Raw genomic sequence first — 20,271 nt, 5'->3', positions numbered from 1 at the left:
CCTTTACTAACACTCTCCCGACTTGGAGAGTCAGCGCCTTTAACCTCCTGTTTGGCCCAGTTTGCAATTTCTGTGGAAGATGAACAGGAATAGCGAGAACCAATGAGAGACTAGCTGGAGGTGTCTGGACGGGCAAATTTAACTCTCATTTCCCACCAGGAAGAGGAAATAACCAAAGGCTCAGCGTGCCGTGCCGGAACCAGATTAGGGCCTGAAGCCATCCTGCGGTGTTGCGGCCAGCTCAAAAGAAAGCGAGTTGAAGAAAGGAGCTCAGGGTCTCTGTAATTCACAAACCTGCAGAGTTATAAATGACAGCTATCGTCCAAAAATATACTGAAGTAAGGCTGCCAAGAGGACTTGAAAGCGGGGCAGAATTGCAGGATACCGATTTCAGGAGGTAGACTGGAATTGCATTGAAAGCATAGGAAAAGAGGCAGAACGTCCACAATGATGCACTTGGCCAAAAAGGGCGTATGCGTTTTTTCCTGAATATATTCAGGAAAAAACGCATACGCCCTTTTTGGCCAACCAAGCAAGCTTGCAAAGGAAATCTGCACTACAATGAAGTCTCACTTCCCCCCGGTCAAAAGGGCCATCTGAAAAAAGTGTAAAACCCAGAAAGGCAGGACAGGCCATGGAGAACTGGGAGCCTTGTTATGCTGATGGGCGGGATGTAAATTGCCAACAGACACTTGGGAGATGTGTATGGTGTTTCCTGAAACATCTAAAAAACAAAGCAACAGAGCCTAGGGCACTGCCACTTATGGTCCTACAGCTTAGGGAAATTAATATCAAAAAGACACAGCAACCCCAAAATTTGGGATGGCTCTTTTTACAGAAATCTCTTCTACGGCACAAGTTAAATATCCCAGAGAGCAAATAATGGATAAAGAAGTTGCGGTACTTATGTACAACAGAATACCACTCAGCAATGAAATCTATGTCACCAGGCCCGTACCAGCATAATGAGTGCATTGAGGCACGATGATTCTAAGTGAAATAAGTCACACAGAAAAAGAAACATCATAAGGTATCACTAATACACGGAATGTGAACTTGGCTACAGATGAACTGAATTACAAAACAGAACAGGGTCTCAAGTTTAGAAAACCAACTTATGCCTGCTTAAGGGGGAAGGTGAGTTGGGGTGCTGCATAAAAGCAGAGTTTGAAATTAGCACAGATACCGTTCCATAAGCCAAATATGTAATAGACAAGAGCTACCCCTTGCTCAACGAAATGGATTCAACAATGAGGTATCACCTCACACCTGGTAGAATAGGCATCATTGAAAATCTACAAACAAAAAATGCTGGAAAGGGTGTGGAGAAAAGGAACCCTCTTCCACTATTGTTGGGAATATAAATTGATACAGTCATTATGGAGAACAATATGGAATTTCTTAAGAAACTAACAATAGAATTACCATATGATACAGCAATCCCAGTACTGGACATATACCCAGACAAAACCATAAATCAAAAAGAGTCATTCACCGCAATGTTCATTGCATCACTATTTACAATATCGAGGTAATGGAAGCAACCTAAATGCCCACAGACAGACGAATGCATAAAGCTGTGGTACATATATAAAATGGAATATTACTAAGCCATGAAAAGGAATGAAATTGGGTCATTTGTAGAGACGTCGATGGATCTAGAGACTGTCATACAGAGTGAAGTAAGTCAGAAAGAGAAAAACAAATCTTGTATATTCATGCATATATGTGGAACCTAGAAAAACTGTACAGATTAACCATTTTGCAAGGCATAAATAGAGCAACAGATGTAGACAACAAACGTATGGACAACAAGGGGGGAAAGCTGTTGGGGGGGTGGTGGTGGGAGGAGTTGAGAGCCTGGGATTGGCATGTATACATTTATATGTATAAAATAGATAACCAATAAGAACCTGCTGTATAAAAATATAAAATAAAATTCAAAATTAAAAAGAAATAAAATTTAAAAAATAAAACAGAAAAAACAATTATTCCCTGCACATACATGTATTTATATGAATAAATTATTTCCATGCTTATATCTGTAAATACAAAAAAGAGGAATAAAATCTACCTTGAACCAAAAACGAAAAAGAGAAAAAAAACACAGAACCCACCAGTTACACAGAGGAAAACCGTATCAGGGCACTTGCTCCAGTTGTAAACAATTCTGAAGTTGGTCAGTGGTGGGGAATCGTCTCCCATTCAGCCAGCAGCCCCCATGCAACAAGCGTCCTCATTGCAAAGCTGGGGCACCGTGCCGAGGCATCTGTGAGTAAACGTGAGCTGAGCCCCAGGCCAGTTGCTGCTGAACTATTCCCACCCGTCCCAGGTAAAACACCTGAATATATACAAGGACTTGAAAGCCTAGAGGAAGGGCCATAGAGCCACACGAGTGACAGCATGCCAGCCGACTTGGTGCCTGCAGGCCAGCCAGGATGGTCCTGGCCCTGGGTGCTCTTCTGGAAGATTTCCATTTCCCTGCCTGAGATACCCGTCCTGTCCCTGCCCCCACTGCTTTTTTCCTTCCTCACCTCTGCCCAGGGAGAAATTCCAGCAGCAGGTATGGGTGACACATCCTCTTCTTTAGCAGGTGGCAGCCTGGCAACTGCTGCAGAAAGTCCAGCAGAGCCCCACTCACACTGGGCCACCCACAAAGCCGTGGCCTCTCACTCCCTCCCACCAGCCCAGCCCCGAGACTGCTGACAGGGCAGAGAAAATGGCGTCAGGCACGGCTGCAGGGGCTCTTGCTGCCTGGAGTGGTATTTATATTGATCTCAACCCAGGCACACCTGGGGAGGGCTGGCCGGCACGGTAAGGCTGCCCAGGTCAGCCAATCATCACCCCTCAGGGGCTCACAGTTGCAGAAAATGGAACTTGCTGAACCGGCCAGGTCCAAGGAACAGGTGTGGGCTCCTGAGAGTCAGGATAGACAAGGGGCTGCAGCTTTGGCTTGTTTTCTAATCATTTTATCTGGCCCATGAGTGGGAGACAACTTCAAGAAAACCCTCTCCTAATGAGAGGAACCCAGGAGTCAGGGAGAGGAGGGGTGGGTGGTGGTTGGAGACAGAGACCTGGTGCCCCGGGTACAGTGGAAGTCTCTGGAAGACCAGGTGGAGGGAGGCCTCATGGAGTGATGCCCAGGGTCACAGACCTGTCGCAGCTGCTGTTTGTTAGTTCAAGTCCTGCTCTGAGGTGCTCTGTGTCAGCTCTGAGCGACAGGTGAGCTGGGGGTGCTCTGCAATGAGGGCTATGTGCACGGTTCCTGTGTGCCCAGCCCTGCCACGGTACCTGCAAGGGTAGCTCTGTATCCTGGGAGGGGCCTGACCACGAGAGCCCCGTGGGCTGGGGTGGGGGTGGGGTACCTGCCCAGGTGAGCTCCATATTCTGGGATTGGTCTGACCACGAGAGCCCCATGGGCTGCTGGGGACCTGGTAAAGGATGTCAGGACAGTCAGTGAAGCCACCGAGGATATACCTCCAGTTGCTCCTAATTCCTACACCCTGCTGGTCATTCTACCAACCACCAGGACATGGTATTCTGTATTAGTCTTCAATGATGCCTTCTTTTGTATTCCATTAGTCCCAGAGTCACAAGAAATTTTGGCTTGTGAGTGGCAGGACTCCACATACAACTAAAACAATACTTCCGGGCCGTCTGGCCCCAAGGGTGCAAAAATTCCCACACCATCTTTGGGGAAAGCTTAGCTAAAGACCTAAAAGTTCTACCTCTGGAAAAGGAAACCCTCCTTCAATATGCAGACGACATTCTGATCACCAGCCCTACTAAGGAGGCCTCTGAACTACCAAGCCAATAAAGGATAGAAGTTGTCCAAGAAAAAGCTCAAATATCACAGACTGCGGTGACCTGCCTGGGCTTCATTCTCACAGAAGGTCAGAGAAGCCCATCCCAGGAAAGGGAAGAAACCATTTTCAGCCTTACCCCTTTCTAAAACTAGAAGACAGCTTAGGGGTTCCTGGGGAGGCCAGGGTTTGCTGCTTCTGGATCCCTAACTACAGTCTACTAGCTGGGCCTCTATATGAAACACTGAAAGGAAAAGATGATGATCCTTTTGAATAGAATCCAGAAGTGGCCTTTCAAGAATGGAAAGAGCAGTCAATTCAGACCCTTGCCCTGGAACTCCCTAATTTAGCTAAACCCTTTGACCTTTACATTCCCGGTGAAAGGTGAATCGCCATTGGAGAATTAGTGCAAAAACTGGGACCGCTTGAAATGGAACAATGCAAGAATGCCATCCAGGTAGGATAAACTACGGTCACTAAGGGGCTTGGCCCACTGCCACATCTGGCCAAGATACTGGCGGTATCTAAAAACCTGGAAATCAGCAGCCCAAAAGGCCACCTCCCTCCTAAGGGAAAAGGACCCCACGTGGTGATCCTAACCACCAACCATGCCCTGAAGTTGCAGGGTTCGCTCCGTGGGCACACCGACCTCGAGTGAGGAGGCCCTCCAACTCCAACATCCAGAGGGATAACCGGGGGCAACAGGGCACCATGACGACTCGTGTGAACATCACTTGACCTGGAGTTTCTCTCATAAAACAACAAGAGTGTGTCCCAAAAGAGTAGACTACTGCTTGCAGGACTTACTGCACCCAGAGGGGAGCTAATAATCTTGGCGGGGGAACAGTATACCACACTGTCACCATAGAAAAGCCTACAGACACCGTGATGATGGTGGCCAATAAGACCGGCTGGACTCCTGTTTACTTCAAAAGGCTGTTGACTCAGTAGCCATCATGGTCCTTGGTCACCACTGACCCTGGACTGTCTGGGAGTTGAGCGGGCAGGGCTCTGACACCTGGTGCTGTTTGTACGTTAATTCAGGGGCCTAATTGAAGAAAGCGCAGACTACTGGTCAGAGCATCTAGGCTGGCAGAGACGGTCAGCCTAAGGTGGCCGAACAAATGTGGGGCGGGGTGAAACCGGCCCCCACAGCGTCTCTGCACATCTCTTTCCTGGACCCTTAAAGGTCATTAGAATCTATAACACTTCCAATGCTGGTGCTCAGGTGGACGAGCAGGGAGGCAGGGGTCCTGGGGACAATCAACGTCACCGGGAGGCTGCTGGGGAGAAGCTCTGACCCTCGCCCCAGGGTATGAGGGCTCCCAACTCAGCACTCAGCAGTTACAGAAGAAGGGTCTGCACCCTCAGCACTCCAAGAATGAGGAACGGGACAAAAGGCAGAGGAGGGGTTTGTCCCCAGCAAAGCCCATTAAAAATCCCTGGGAGATAAAAATAGAATCTGGGCAATAAAGTCAAGTCTAACCTTTTTTATCCTTTGTGCTTTGTCTAATTTCACGTGCTCCTAGGGTCCCGCATGCAGAGGTTCCACACCCGGCACTTCAGACCAGATTTCCTAGTGCAGAATGGCTGGGTCGACACCTCAGCTCCTGGGGCCCAGTGCAGACTCCACGATATAGAGCCTGAGCTACAGCCAACCCGGCCCTCGAGAGCTCCGCCGCCTCCCTTCCTCCCACTGACTCTGACAGGATCTCTACACAGCAGCCCAGCCCACAGCCCACGGGGTAGTGCATGCTCTCACCTCTCCATTCTCTGATCAAAATATAAAGTTTCCTTTGCTTGTGAACCAAACTCAGTCTCGATCTGTTGGCCCCAATGACACTGGGCAGGGGGACACTTGTTGGGGTCCACTCTGGAGGATCAGTAACAGAAATTGAGACTATTGTAACCTCAATGAACAGATGTGTGAGCCAAACTGTAGTTAACATAGAACAGTGTATAAGGCTCGGGTAAAATAAGATGTTTTTAACACTTCCATTTGATATTTCCATCACTTTTTATAAGCAAGTTCAGTGAAAAGGTTTGTCTTATTTGTCAGGTCAATATTAGAGAAACGAAGTGATTTCTTTCCAAGGATGTACAGCTAATAATCTTGGTTAAACCTTCAATCTTGTTTTAAATGCTTTTCCATTGAAAATGATACCTCTCTTTCAGCTCCCCCATTTCTGAGAAGTATAAAATCTTATAATTTATTATTACCAAAGGGGAAAGGTGGGAGGAGGGATAAATTAACAGTTTGGAATGAACACATACACACTGCTATGTATAAAATAGATCATCAACAAGGAACTACTGTATAGCACAGGGAACTACACTCAACATTTTGCAATAACCTATAAGGGGAAATAATCTGAAAAAGAATAGATATTTTTATTGACATCATCTATCAATGACAGTTAAAGTGTAGCCTAAGGGAAGCTGGTGGTGAGTGCTTCTGACCCTGAAGACTTCAATCATCTAAAGTTTGGACTCTGCCTACTTCCCAAGGCCCTTAATGAACATATGTGTAGCCGTAGCTTAAAAACTTCCCCAGTTTGGGTTTCGGGGAGACACTGATTTTGAAAAAGCCCTGGTGTTCTCCTTACATGAATGGGACTCTTCCTACTGCTAAAACATGTCTGTCACACCCAGAGGATGGTATACCGTCTGATCGGGAAGAGTTTGGAAAAGGCATCTCATCTCCTCATCTCCTGGTGCTCGGGTTCACCCCTCCAGCGTCTTTACTAACAGTCTCCCCACTTGGAGATGTCAGCACTGTCAACATCCTGTTGCGTACAGTTTGGAATTTGTCCAGAGGATGAAGCGGAAGGATGAGGAACAATGAGAGACAAGTCCTAGGTGTTCAGACAGGCACATGTCACTCTAATTTCCAATCAGGAAGACGAATTGACCAAAGGCTAGGGTTGCCCATGGAAACAGTATAGGGCTTGAGGAAATCCCGCTGCTTTGTGGCCAGTTCCCATAAACACGAGTTGAACAATGGAACTCAGGGGCAGTAAAATTCACAAAACTGCAGAGTTGAAAATATCCATCACTGAAAAATGTCTTGAGGAAAGTCAGAGAAAAGGACTTGTAAGCAAGGGAGAATGGCAGGAAAGGGATTTGAGGAGGTAGAAAGGACTCGCCATTAAGCACAAGCTGAACATTGCCAACATTGCCAACATTGCAGTTGGCCAAAAAGGGTGTATGCGTTCTTTTCTGTATATATTCAAGAAAAGGGCATACACTTTTTTAGCCAACCAAACAGGTGGGCACTGGAAGTCAATACTACAAAAGATATCACTTCGCATCAGTCAGAAGAGCCATCCTCATAAAGCGTAAACAACAGAAATGCAGGACAGGGCAACGAGAAGAGGGAGCCCTGTGAGACTTATAGTGGAAATGTATATTGCCAACGGCCATTCTGGAGAAGTGTATTGTGTTTACTAAAGCATCTAAAAAATGAGCTACAGAGCATAGGGCACTTGCACTCATGGGCGTATATCTTGGGAAAAACAAAAATCGAGAGGACACAGGCACCCCAATGTTTACCCCCTCTCTGTTTAAAAGATCCTCGACTAGGATATAACTTAAATGTCTCTGGAGGGAAAAAATGGATAGAGATGTGGTACTTAGGTAGAGTGGAATATTATTCAGCCTGGAAATCAATGAAATATGGCCAGTTGTAACAACTCCGGAGGAGTTACGTATGATCATTCTAAGTGACAGAATTCAAAAAGAAAAAGACACATATCATAAGATATCACTTAAAGGTGGAATCCAAAATGGCTACACATGAAATAAATTACAAAACAAAAACATAGTCAAATATGTAGAAAACACGCATAAGGCTGCTAAACGGGAAAGGTGGGGAGGGGTGAGGCATCATCCAGGAGGTTGAAATTAGCAAAGATACCATTCCAAATACCAAACTGATAATCAACAAGGCCTACACGGTAGCTAAAAGAACTGCACTCAGCACACTCAAGTCACCGGAAAAGAATATATACGACTGGTAAGAATCTGAAAAAGAATTTATTGATGTCTCTCTGTACGCGAATCAAGTGGATGTACAGCAGCAAGAAACAGAGCTTTGAAAATCAGCTGTAACCAATATAGTAATAAATTGAAAAAAATAAACGACAGAGAGACAGAGAAAACCTCTTACAACTTTTCCTCAGGGACGGTGATGCAACATGGATTGAACACATCTAGACCCACAGCAGGATGAGACATAAGGCTGGAAACTGTTTGCGCTAAGAGAAATGTGAGGTTGGGTGAGGAAATGCACACCCTTTAAAGTAATACTACCTGGTACCCATTCAATGGGTCCCAAATCTGCAGGTTCAAGGGATCTTCCTACAGCTAAAACATGCATGGAAAACCCAGAGGACTGTACACCATGTGATCGGGAGATGTGTCTAAAATGCACCTCATTTATCCTCTCCTGGTGCTCCTGTTCACCATTCCAGCCACGCTACTTAGAATCTCCCCACTTGGAGAATCAGCACATTTAAACTTCTGTTTCACACATTTTGCAAATTGTGAGGAGGATGAACGGGAAGAGGGGGAACCAATGAGAGAAGAGTTGTAGGGGTTTGGACGGGCACATATCACTCTAATTTCCCATTAAGAATAAGAATTAAAGAAAGGCTCAGCCTGCCTCACCGGAGCCAAAATAGGGCCTGAAGCAATCCTGCGGGTTTGAGGCCAGCTCACAAAAGAGCAACTTAAAAAATGGAGCTCAGGGTCACTGCAATTCACAAACCTGCAGAGTTATAAATGAAAACTAACGTCCAAAAATATGTTGAGGTAAGGCAAAGAAGAGGATCTGAATGCAAGACAGAATTGCAAGAAACAGATTTCAAGAGATAGATTGGACTCGTCTTTAACGCACATGAAAAGCGGCAGAATTTCGACAATGATGCAGTTGGCCCAAAAGGGCGTATGCGTTTTTTCCTGATTATATCCAGGAAAAAACGCATACGCACTTTATGGGCAACGAAGCAAGCAAGCAATGCAAATGTGCACAACAAAGAAGTCTCACTTCCCACCGGTCAAAAGGGCCATCCTAAAAAATTGTAAAAACCAGAAATGCAGGACAGGCCATGGAGAACAGGGAGCCTTTATACGCTGATGGGCAGTGTGTGAACTGCCGAGAGCCACTCTGGAGAAGTGTATGGTGGTTCCTAAATCATCTAAAAAACAGAGCTACAGAGCATAGGACACTTCCAATCATGGGAGTATATCTAGGGAAGTCTAAAAATCAACAAGACACAAGCACACCACAGTTTAGGGCTACTCTGTTTACAAGAACCTCAACTTCAGTACACCTTAAATATCCCAGGAAAGAGAACAATGGATAAAGAAGATGTGGTACTTATGTACAATGGAATATCTCTTCACCATGAAATCAATGTAATAAGGCTAGTAGAAGGATAAAGAGTGGATTTAGGTCCGATAATACTACTTGAAATAAGTCAAACAGAAAAAGAAACATATCATAAGATATCACTTATAGAGGGAGGGTAAATATGGCTGCACAAGAAATGAATTACAGAACAGAACGGTGTCTCACATTTAGAAAACACACTTATGTCAGCTTAAGGGGAAAGGAGAGGTGGGGTGATGCATAAAACCAGAGTTTGAAATTAGCACAGATACCGTTCAATAAACCAAATAGGTATTAGACAAGATCTACACCTTGCTCAATGAACAGGCCTCAACACACCCTATACACCGCAGAGAAATATATCTGAGGAATAAGAATCTTAAAACCCATGTATTGATATATCTCCATAAGGGAATCAAGTGTGTGCAGAGCGGCACAAACACAGCAGTGAAAAGGAGCTAAACCCCATTATAGAAATAAATTTTAAAAACAAAACGCTGAAACAATGAAAGAGAGAAAAATTCTTACAAAATTCGCTCAGGGGCTGTGATGCAACCTGGATTGACCACATATAAACCCACAGCTGGATAAGACATAAGGCTGGACACTTGGGGCTGACAGGATTGGTGAGCTTTGGTGAGCAACTGCCGAAAGTTTAATGCAATACTTCATGCTACTCATTCCAAGGGTCCCAACACTCCAGGTTGAAGGGAATCTTCCTACAGCTAAACCATGCTTGGGAAACCCAGCGACTGGTATACCATATGATCGGGAAAGGTTTCTAAAACGCACCTCATTTTTCCTCTCCTGGGGCTCCGGATCGACATTCCAGCCACTTTACTAACAACATCCCCACATGGAGTCAATGCCTTTAAGTTCTGGTATCGCACAGTCTGCAGTTAGTGCAGAGGATGAATGGGAATAGGGGGAACCAGTGAGAAACTAGCTGTAGCGGTTTCAATGGGCACATGTCACTCTAATATCACATCAGTAAGAAGAATTAACCAAAGGCACAGCAAGGTGCCCCAGAAGAAAAATAGGGCTTCAAGGAATCCTGTGGTTATGGGGCAAGACCACAAAAATAAGAGCTAAAAAATGGAGCTAAGGGCCACTGCAATTCAAAAACCTGCAGAGTTATAAAGGCCAACTATTTTTAAAAAATATATTGAGGTAAGGCTATGAAGAGGCATTGAAAGCAAGGCAGAATTGCAGGAAACCGATTTCAGGAGGTAGACTGGAATTGCATTGAAAGCATATGAAGAGAGTCAGAAACTCGACAATGATGCACTTGGCCAAAAAGGGCGTATGCGTTTTTTCCTGAATATATTCAGGAAAAAACGCATACGCCCTTTTTGGCCAACCAAGCAAGCTTGCAAAGGAAATCTGCACTACAATGAAGTCTCACTTCCCCCCGGTCAAAAGGGCATTCTGAAAAAAGTGTAAAATCCAGAAAGGCAACAGGCCATTGAGAACTGGGAGCCTTGTTATGCTGATGGGCGGGATGTAAATTGCCAACAGACACTGGGGAGAAGTGTATGGTGTTTCCTGAAACATCTAAAAAACAAAGCAACAGAGCCTAGGGCACTGCCAATTATGGTCCTATAGCTTAGGGAAATTAAAATCAAAAAGACACAGCCACCCCAAAGTTTGGGACGCCTCTGTTTACAAGAACCTCGTTTACAGTACAAGTTCAACATCGCAGAAAGTGAAAAATGGATAAAGAAGTTGTGGTATTTACTTACAAAGCAATATCACTCAGCAATGAAATCTATGTCATCAGGCCCTTAGCATCACAATGAGTGGATTCAGGTATGATGATTCTAACTGAAATAAGTCACACAGAAAAAGAAACATCATAAGATATCAGTAATACACGGAATGTAAACTTGGCTACACAGGAACTGAATTACAGAACAGAACAGGGTCTCAAATTTAGAAAACCAACTTATGCTTGCTTAAGGGTAAAGGTGAGTTGGGGTGCTGCATAAAACCAGAGATTGAAATGAGCACAGATAAAGTTCCTTAAGTCAAATATGGAATAGACAAGAGCTACTCCTTGCTCAACGAAATGGACTCAACACCGCATATTAAACGCCTAAGAATGTACCTGACTAGTAAGTATCGTAACACCTATGGATTGCTATGTCTCCGAAAGAGAATCAAGCGTGTGTACAGGGGCATAAACGCAGCAGTGATAGGATTGGAGAGGTTCGGTGAGCAAATGAAGACCCTTTGAAGTCATATTGCATGGTACCCATTACACGGGTCTCAACTCTCCAGGTTTAAGGTATTCTTCCTTCAGCTAAAACATGCATGTGGAACCCAAGTATGATCAACCATGTGAACGGGAGACGTGTTCAAATATGTCTCAGTTTTCCTCCCCTGGTACTCGGGTGCAACATTCCAGACGCTTTACTAACACTCTCCCCACTTGGAGAGTCAGCGCCTTTAACCTCCTGTTTGGCACAGTTTGCAATTTCTGCGGAAGATGAACAGGAATAGCGAGAACCAATGAGAGGCTAGCTGGAGGTGTCTGGACGGGCAAATTTAACTCTCATTTCCCACCAGGAAGAGGAAATAACCAAAGGCTCAGCGTGCCGTACCGGAGCCAGATTAGGGCCTGAAGTCATCCTGCGGTGTTGCGGCCAGCTCAAAAGAAAGCGAGTTGAAGAAAGGAGCTCAGGGGCACTGTAATTCACAAACCTGCAGAGTTATAAATGACAGCTATCGTCCAAAAATAGACTGAAGTAAGGCTGCCAAGTGGACTTGAAAGCGGGGCAGAATTGCAGGAAACCGATTTCAGGAGGTAGACTGGAATTGCATTGAAAGCATAGGAAAAGAGGCAGAACGTCCACAATGATGCACTTGGCCAAAAAGGGCGTATGCGTTTTTTCCTGAATATATTCAGGAAAAAACGCATACGCCCTTTTTGGCCAACCAAGCAAGCTTGCAAAGGAAATCTGCACTACAATGAAGTCTCACTTCCCCCTGGTCAAAAGGGCCATCTGAAAAAAGTGTAAAATCCAGAAAGGCAGGACATGCCATGGAGAACTGGGAGCCTTGTTATGCTGATGGGCAGGATGTAAATTGCCAACAACCACTCGGGAGAAGTGTATGGTGTTTCCTGAAACATCTAAAAAACAAAGCAACAGAACCTAGGGCACTTCCACTTATGGTCCTATAGCTTAGGGAAATTAAAATCAAAAAGACACAGCCACCCCAAAGTTTGGAACGGCTCTGTTTACAAGAACCTCGTTTACAGTACAAGTTCAACATCGCAGAAAGTGAAAAATGGATAAAGAAGTTGTGGTATTTACTTACAAAGCAATATCACTCAGCAATGAAATCTGTGTCATCAGGCCCTTAGCAGCACAATGAGTGGATTCAGGTATGATGATTCTAACTGAAGTAAGTCACACAGAAAAAGAAACATCATAAGATATCAGTAATACACGGAATGTAAACTTGGCTACACAGGAACTGAATTACAGAACAGAACAGGGTCTCAAATTTAGAAAATCAACTTATGCTTGCTTAAGGGTAAAGGTGAGTTGGGGTGCTGCATAAAACCAGAGATTGAAATGAGCACAGATAAAGTTCCTTAAGTCAAATATGGAATAGACAAGAGCTATTCCTTGCTCAACGAAATGGACTCAACACCGCATATTAAACGCCTAAGAATGTATCTGACTAGTAAGTATCTTAAAACCTATGGATTGCTATGTCTCCGAAAGAGAATCAAGCATGTGTACAGGGGCATAAACGCAGCAGTGATAGGATTGGAGAGGTTCGGTGAGCAAATGAAGACCCTTTGAAGTCATATTGCATGGTACCCATTACACGGGTCTTAACTCTCCAGGTTTAAGGTATTCTTCCTTCAGCTAAAACATGCATGTGGAACCCAAGTATGATTAACCATGTGAACAGGAGACCTGTTCAAATATGTCTCAGTTTTCCTCCCCTGGTACTCGGGTGCAACATTCCAGACGCTTTACTAACACTCTCCCCACTTGGAGAGTCAGTCCCTTTAACCTCCTGTTTGGCCCAGTTTGCAATTTCTGCGGAAGATGAACAGGAATAGCGAGAACCAATGAGAGACTAGCTGGAGGTGTGTGGACGGGCAAATTTAACTCTCATTTCCCACCAGGAAGAGGAATTAACCAAAGGCTCAGTGTGCCGGGCCGGAACCAGATTAGGGCCTGAAGCCATCCTGCGGTGTTGCGGCCAGGTCACAAGAAAGCGAGTTGAAGAAAGGAGCTCAGGGGCACTGTAATTCACAAACCTGCAGAGTTATAAATGACAGCTATCGTCCAAAAATAGACTGAAGTAAGGCTGCCAAGAGGACTTGAAAGCGGGGCAGAATTGCAGGAAACCGATTTCAGGAGGTAGACTGGAATTGCATTGAAAGCATAGGAAAAGAGGCAGAACGTCCACAATGATGCACTTGGCCAAAAAGGGCGTATGCGTTTTTTCCTGAATATATTCAGGAAAAAACGCATACGCCCTTTTTGGCCAACCAAGCAAGCTTGCAAAGGAAATCTGCACTACAATGAAGTCTCACTTCCCCCCGGTCAAAAGGGCCATCTGAAAAAAGTGTAAAATCCAGAAAGGCAGGACAGGCCATGGAGAACTGGGAGCCTTGTTATGCTGATGGGCGGGATGTAAATTGCCAACAGACACTCGGGAGAAGTGTATGGTGTTTCCTGAAACATCTAAAAAACAAAGCAACAGAGCCTAGGGCACTGCCACTTATGGTCCTATAGCTTAGGGAAATTAAAATCAAAAAGACACAGCCACCCCAAAGTTTGGGACGGCTCTGTTTACAAGAACCTCGTTTACAGTACAAGTTCAATATCGCAGAAAGTGAAAAATGGATAAAGAACTTGTGGTACTTACGTACAATGCAATATCACTCAGCAATGAAATCTATGTCATCAGGCCCGTAGCAGCATAATGAGTGGATTCAGGTATGATGATTCGAACTGAAATAAGTCACACAGAAAAGAAACATCATAAGGTATCACTAATACACAGAATGTGAACTTGGCTACACATGAACTGAATTACAAAACAGAACAGTGTCTCAAGTTTAGAAAACCAACTTATGCTTGCTTAAGGGGGAAGGTGAGTTGGGGTGCTGCATAAAACCAGAGATTGAAATGAGCACAGATAAAGTTCCTTAAGCCAAATATGGAATAGACAAGAGCTACTCCTTGCTAAACGAAATGGACTCAACACCCCATATTAAACGCCTAAGAATGTACCTGACTAGTAAGTATCTTAAAACCTATGGATTGCTATGTCTCCAAAAGAGAATCAAGCGTGTGTACAGGGGCATAAACGCAGCAGTGATAGGATTGGAGAGGTTCGGTGAGCAAATGAAGGCCCTTTGAAGTCATATTGCATGGTACCCATTACACGGGTCTCAACTCTCCAGGTTTAAGGTATTCTTCCTTCAGCTAAAACATGCATGTGGAACCCAGAGTATGATCAACCGTGTGAACGGGAGACGTGTTCAAATATGTCTCAGTTTTCGTACCCTGGTACTTGGGTGCAACATTCCAGACGCTTACTAACACTCTCCCCACTTGGAGAGTCAGTCCCTTTAACCTCCTGTTTGGCCCAGTTTGCAATTTCTGCGGAAGATGAACAGGAATAGCGAAAATCAATGAGAGACTAGCTGGAGGTGTCTGGACGGGCAAATTTAACTCTCATTTCCCACCAGGAAGAGGAATTAACCAAAGGCTCAGAATGCCGTGCCAGAACCAGATTAGGGCCTGAAGACATCCTGCGGTGTTGCGGCCAGGTCACAAGAAAGCGAGTTGAAGAAAGGAGCTCAGGGGCACTGTAATTCACAAACCTGCAGAGTTATAAATGACAGCTATCGTCGAAAAATAGACTGAAGTAAGGCTGCCAAGAGGACTTGAAAGCGGGGCAGAATTGCAGGAAACCGATTTCAGGAGGTAGACTGGAATTGCATTGAAAGCATAGGAAAAGAGGCAGAACGTCCACAATGATGCACTTGGCCAAAAAGGGCGTATGCGTTTTTTCCTGAATATATTCAGGAAAAAACGCATACGCCCTTTTTGGCCAACCAAGCAAGCTTGCAAAGGAAATCTGCACTACAATGAAGTCTCACTTCCCCCCGGTCAAAAGGGCCATCTGAAAAAAGTGTAAAATCCAGAAAGGCAGGACAGGCCATGGAGAACTGGGAGCCTTGTTATGCTGATGGGCGGGATGTAAATTGCCAACAACCACTCCGGAGAAGTGTATGGTGTTTCCTGAAACATCTAAAAAACAAAGCAACAGAACCTAGGGCACTTCCACTTATGGTCCTATAGCTTAGGGAAATTAAAATCAAAAAGACACAGCCACCCCAAAGTTTGGAATGGCTCTGTTTACAAGAACCTCGTTTACAGTACAAGTTCAACATCGCAGAAAGTGAAAAATGGATAAAGAAGTTGTGGTATTTACTTACAAAGCAATATCACTCAGCAAAGAAATCTGTGTCATCAGGCCCTTAGCAGCACAATGAGTGGATTCAGGTATGATGATTCTAACTGAAATAAGTCACACAGAAAAAGAAACATCATAAGATATCAGTAATACACGGAATGTAAACTTGGCTACACAGGAACTGAATTACAGAACAGAACAGGGTCTCAAATTTAGAAAACTAACTTATGCTTGCTTAAGGGGAAAGGTGAGTTGGGGTGCTGCATAAAACCAGAGATTGAAATGAGCACAGATAAAGTTCCTTAAGCCAAATATGGAATAGACAAGAGCTACTCCTTGCTCAACGAAATGGACTCAACACCGCATATTAAACGCCTAAGAATGTACCTGACTAGTAAGTATCTTAAAACCTATGGATTGCTATGTCTCCGAAAGAGAATCAAGCATGTGTACAGGGGCATAAACGCAGCAGTGATAGGACTGGAGAGGTTCGTGAGCAAATGAAGACCCTTTGAAGTCATATTGCATGGTACCCATTCCACGGGTTTCAACTACCCAGGTTTAAGGTATTCTTCCTTCAGCTAAAACATGCATGTGGAACCTAGAGTATGATCAACCATGTGATCGGGAGACGTGTTCAAATATGTCTCAGTTTTCGTACCCTGGTACTTGGGTGCAACATTCCAGACGCTTACTAACTCTCTCCCCACTTGGAGAGTCAGCGCCTTTAACCTCCTGTTTGGCCCAGTTTGCAATTTCTGCGGAAGATGAACAGGAATAGCGAAAATCAATGAGAGACTAGCTGGAGGTGTCTGGACGGGCAAATTTAACTCTCATTTCCCACCAGGAAGAGGAATTAACCAAAGGCTCAGAATGCCGTGCCAGAACCAGATTAGGGCCTGAAGACATCCTGCGGTGTTGCGGCCAGGTCACAAGAAAGCGAGTTGAAGAAAGGAGCTCAGGGGCACTGTAATTCACAAACCTGCAGAGTTATAAATGACAGCTATCGTCGAAAAATAGACTGAAGTAAGGCTGCCAAGAGGACTTGAAAGCGGGGCAGAATTGCAGGAAACCGATTTCAGGAGGTAGACTGGAATTGCATTGAAAGCATAGGAAAAGAGGCAGAACGTCCACAATGATGCACTTGGCCAAAAAGGGCGTATGCGTTTTTTCCTGAATATATTCAGGAAAAAACGCATACGCCCTTTTTGGCCAACCAAGCAAGCTTGCAAAGGAAATCTGCACTACAATGAAGTCTCACTTCCCCCCGGTCAAAAGGGCCATCTGAAAAAAGTGTAAAATCCAGAAAGGCAGGACAGGCCATGGAGAACTGGGAGCCTTGTTATGCTGATGGGCGGGATGTAAATTGCCAACAACCACTCCGGAGAAGTGTATGGTGTTTCCTGAAACATCTAAAAAACAAAGCAACAGAACCTAGGGCACTTCCACTTATGGTCCTATAGCTTAGGGAAATTAAAATCAAAAAGACACAGCCACCCCAAAGTTTGGAATGGCTCTGTTTACAAGAACCTCGTTTACAGTACAAGTTCAACATCGCAGAAAGTGAAAAATGGATAAAGAAGTTGTGGTATTTACTTACAAAGCAATATCACTCAGCAATGAAATCTGTGTCATCAGGCCCTTAGCAGCACAATGAGTGGATTCAGGTATGATGATTCTAACTGAAATAAGTCACACAGAAAAAGAAACATCATAAGATATCAGTAATACACGGAATGTAAACTTGGCTACACAGGAACTGAATTACAGAACAGAACAGGGTCTCAAATTTAGAAAACCAACTTATGCTTGCTTAAGGGGAAAGGTGAGTTGGGGTGCTGCATAAAACCAGAGATTGAAATGAGCACAGATAAAGTTCCTTAAGCCAAATATGGAATAGACAAGAGCTACTCCTTGCTCAACGAAATGGACTCAACACCGCATATTAAACGCCTAAGAATGTACCTGACTAGTAAGTATCTTAAAACCTATGGATTGCTATGTCTCCAAAAGAGAATCAAGCATGTGTACAGGGGCATAAACGCAGCAGTGATAGGATTGGAGAGGTTCGTGAGCAAATGAAGACCGTTTGAAGTCATATTGCATGGTACCCATTACACGGGTCTCAACTCTCCAGGTTTAAGGTATTCTTCCTTCAGCTAAAACATGCATGTGGAACCCAGAGTATGATCAACAGTGTGAATGGGAGACGTGTTCAAATATGTCTCAGTTTTCCTCCCCTGTTACTCGGGTGCAACATTCCAGACGCTTAACTAACACTCTCCCCACTTGGAGAGTCAGCACCTTTAACCTCCTGTTTGGCCCCGTTTGCAATTTCTGCGGAAGATGAACAGGAATAGGGAGAACCAATGAGAGACTAGCTGGAGGTGTGTGGACGGGCAAATTTAACTCTCATTTCCCACCAGAAAGAGGAAATAACCAAAGGCTCAGCGTGCCGTGCCGGAACCAGATTAGGGCCTGAAGCCATCCTGCGGTGTTGCGGCCAGGTCACAAGAAAGCGAGTTGAAGAAAGGAGCTCAGGGGCACTGTAATTCACAAACCTGTAGAGTTATAAATGACAGCTATCGTCCAAAAATATACTGAAGTAAGGCTGCCAAGAGGACTTGAAAGCGGGGCAGAATTGCAGGAAACTGATTTCAGGAGGTAGACTGGAATTGCATTGAAAGCATAGGAAAAGAGGCAGAACGTCCACAATGATGCACTTGGCCAAAAAGGGCGTATGCGTTTTTTCCTGAATATATTCAGGAAAAAACGCATACGCCCTTTTTGGCCAACCAAGCAAGCTTGCAAAGGAAATCTGCACTACAATGAAGTCTCACTTCCCCCCGGTCAAAAGGGCCATCTGAAAAAAGTGTAAAATCCAGAAAGGCAGGACAGGCCATGGAGAACTGGGAGCCTTGTTATGCTGATGGGCGGGATGTAAATTGCCAACAGACACTCGGGAGAAGTGTATGGTGTTTCCTGAAACATCGAAAAAACAAAGCAACAGAGCCTAGGGCACTTCCACTTATGGTCCTATAGCTTAGGGAAATTAAAATCAAAAAGACACAGCCACCCCAAAGTTTGGGATGCCTCTGTTTAGAAGAACCTCGTTTACAGTACAAGTTCAACATCGCAGAAAATGAAAAATGGATAAAGAAGCTGTGGTATTTACTTACAAAGCAATAACACTCAGCAATGAAATCTATGTCATCAGGCCCTTAGCAGCACAATGAGTGGATTCAGGTATGATGATTCTAACTGAAATAAGTCACACAGAAAAAGAAACATCATAAGATATCACTAATACACGGAATGTAAACTTGGCTACACAGGAACTGAATTACAGAACAGAACAGGGTCTCAAATTTAGAAAACCAACTTATGCTTGCTTAAGGGGAAAGGTGAGTTGGGGTGCTGCATAAAACCAGAGATTGAAATGAGCACAGATAAAGTTCCTTAAGTCAAATATGGAATAGACAAGAGCTACTCCTTGCTCAACGAAATGGACTCAACACCGCATATTAAACGCCAAAGAATGTACCTGACTAGTAAGTATCTTAAAACCTATGGATTGCTATGTCTCCGAAAGAGAATCAAGCATGTGTACAGGGGCATAAACGCAGCAGTGATAGGATTGGAGAGGTTCGGTGAGCAAATGAAGACCCTTTGAAGTCATATTGCATGGTACCCATTCCACGGGTTTCAACTACCCTGGTTTAAGGTATTCTTCCTTCAGCTAAAACATGCATGTGTAACCCAGAGTATGATCATCCTTGTGAACGGGAGACGTGTTCAAATATGTCTCAGTTTTTGTACCCTGGTACTCGGGTGCAACATTCCAGACGCTTTACTAACACTCTCCCGACTTGGAGAGTCAGCGCCTTTAACCTCCTGTTTGGCCCAGTTTGCAATTTCTGCGGAAGATGAACAGGAATAGCGAGAACCAATGAGAGACTAGCTGGAGGTGTCTGGACGGGCAAATTTAACTCTCATTTCCCACCAGGAAGAGGAATTAACCAAAGGCTCAGCGGGCCGTGCCAGAACCAGATTAGGGCCTGAAGCCATCCTGCGGTGTTGCGGTCAGGTCACAAGAAAGCGAGTTGAAGAAAGGAGCTCAGGGGCACTGTAATTCACAAACCTGCAGAGTTATAAATGACAGCTATCGTCCAAAAATAGACTGAAGTAAGGCTGCCAAGAGGACTTGAAAGCGGGGCAGCATTGCAGGAAACCGATTTCAGGAGGTAGACTGGAATTGCATTGAAAGCATAGGAAAAGAGGCAGAACGTCCACAATGATGCACTTGGCCAAAAAGGGCGTATGCGTTTTTTCCTGAATATATTCAGGAAAAAACGCATACGCCCTTTTTGGCCAACCAAGCAAGCTTGCAAAGGAAATCTGCACTACAATTAAGTCTCACTTTCCCCCGGTCAAAAGGGCCATCTGAAAAAAGTGTAAAATCCAGACAGGCAGGACAGGCCATGGAGAACTGGGAGCCTTGTTATGCTGATGGGCGGGATGTAAATTGCCAACAACCACTTGGGAGAAGTGTATGGTGTTTCCTGAAACATCTAAAAAACAAAGCAACAGAGCCTAGGGCACTTCCACTTATGGTCCTAT

General features: G+C 44.6%; 1 long non-coding RNA gene across 23 annotated transcripts in view; it reads right to left on the bottom strand.

The window, feature by feature from the left end:
* Positions 1-20,271, bottom strand: part of LOC307181360 — a 968,012-nt gene that overhangs the window by 739,369 nt on the left and 208,372 nt on the right. For 3 of the 23 annotated variants that reach the window (XR_013826573.1, XR_013826581.1, XR_013826585.1), the window contains one exon: positions 14,092-14,177. The exons of 19 other annotated variants lie outside the window; for them this stretch is intronic. This is a non-coding gene — a long non-coding RNA (uncharacterized lncRNA). Of the gene's footprint in view, positions 1-14,091; positions 14,178-15,669; positions 15,695-20,271 lie in introns of those variants that run through there. One more of the 23 variants, XR_013826587.1, reaches the window with a different exon arrangement.

Source organism: Stenella coeruleoalba (genome assembly GCF_951394435.1).
Source record: "Stenella coeruleoalba genome assembly, contig: scaffold_118, whole genome shotgun sequence".
Taxonomy (NCBI): domain Eukaryota; kingdom Metazoa; phylum Chordata; class Mammalia; order Artiodactyla; family Delphinidae; genus Stenella; species Stenella coeruleoalba.
This window is presented reverse-complemented; position numbering and strand designations above follow the sequence as displayed.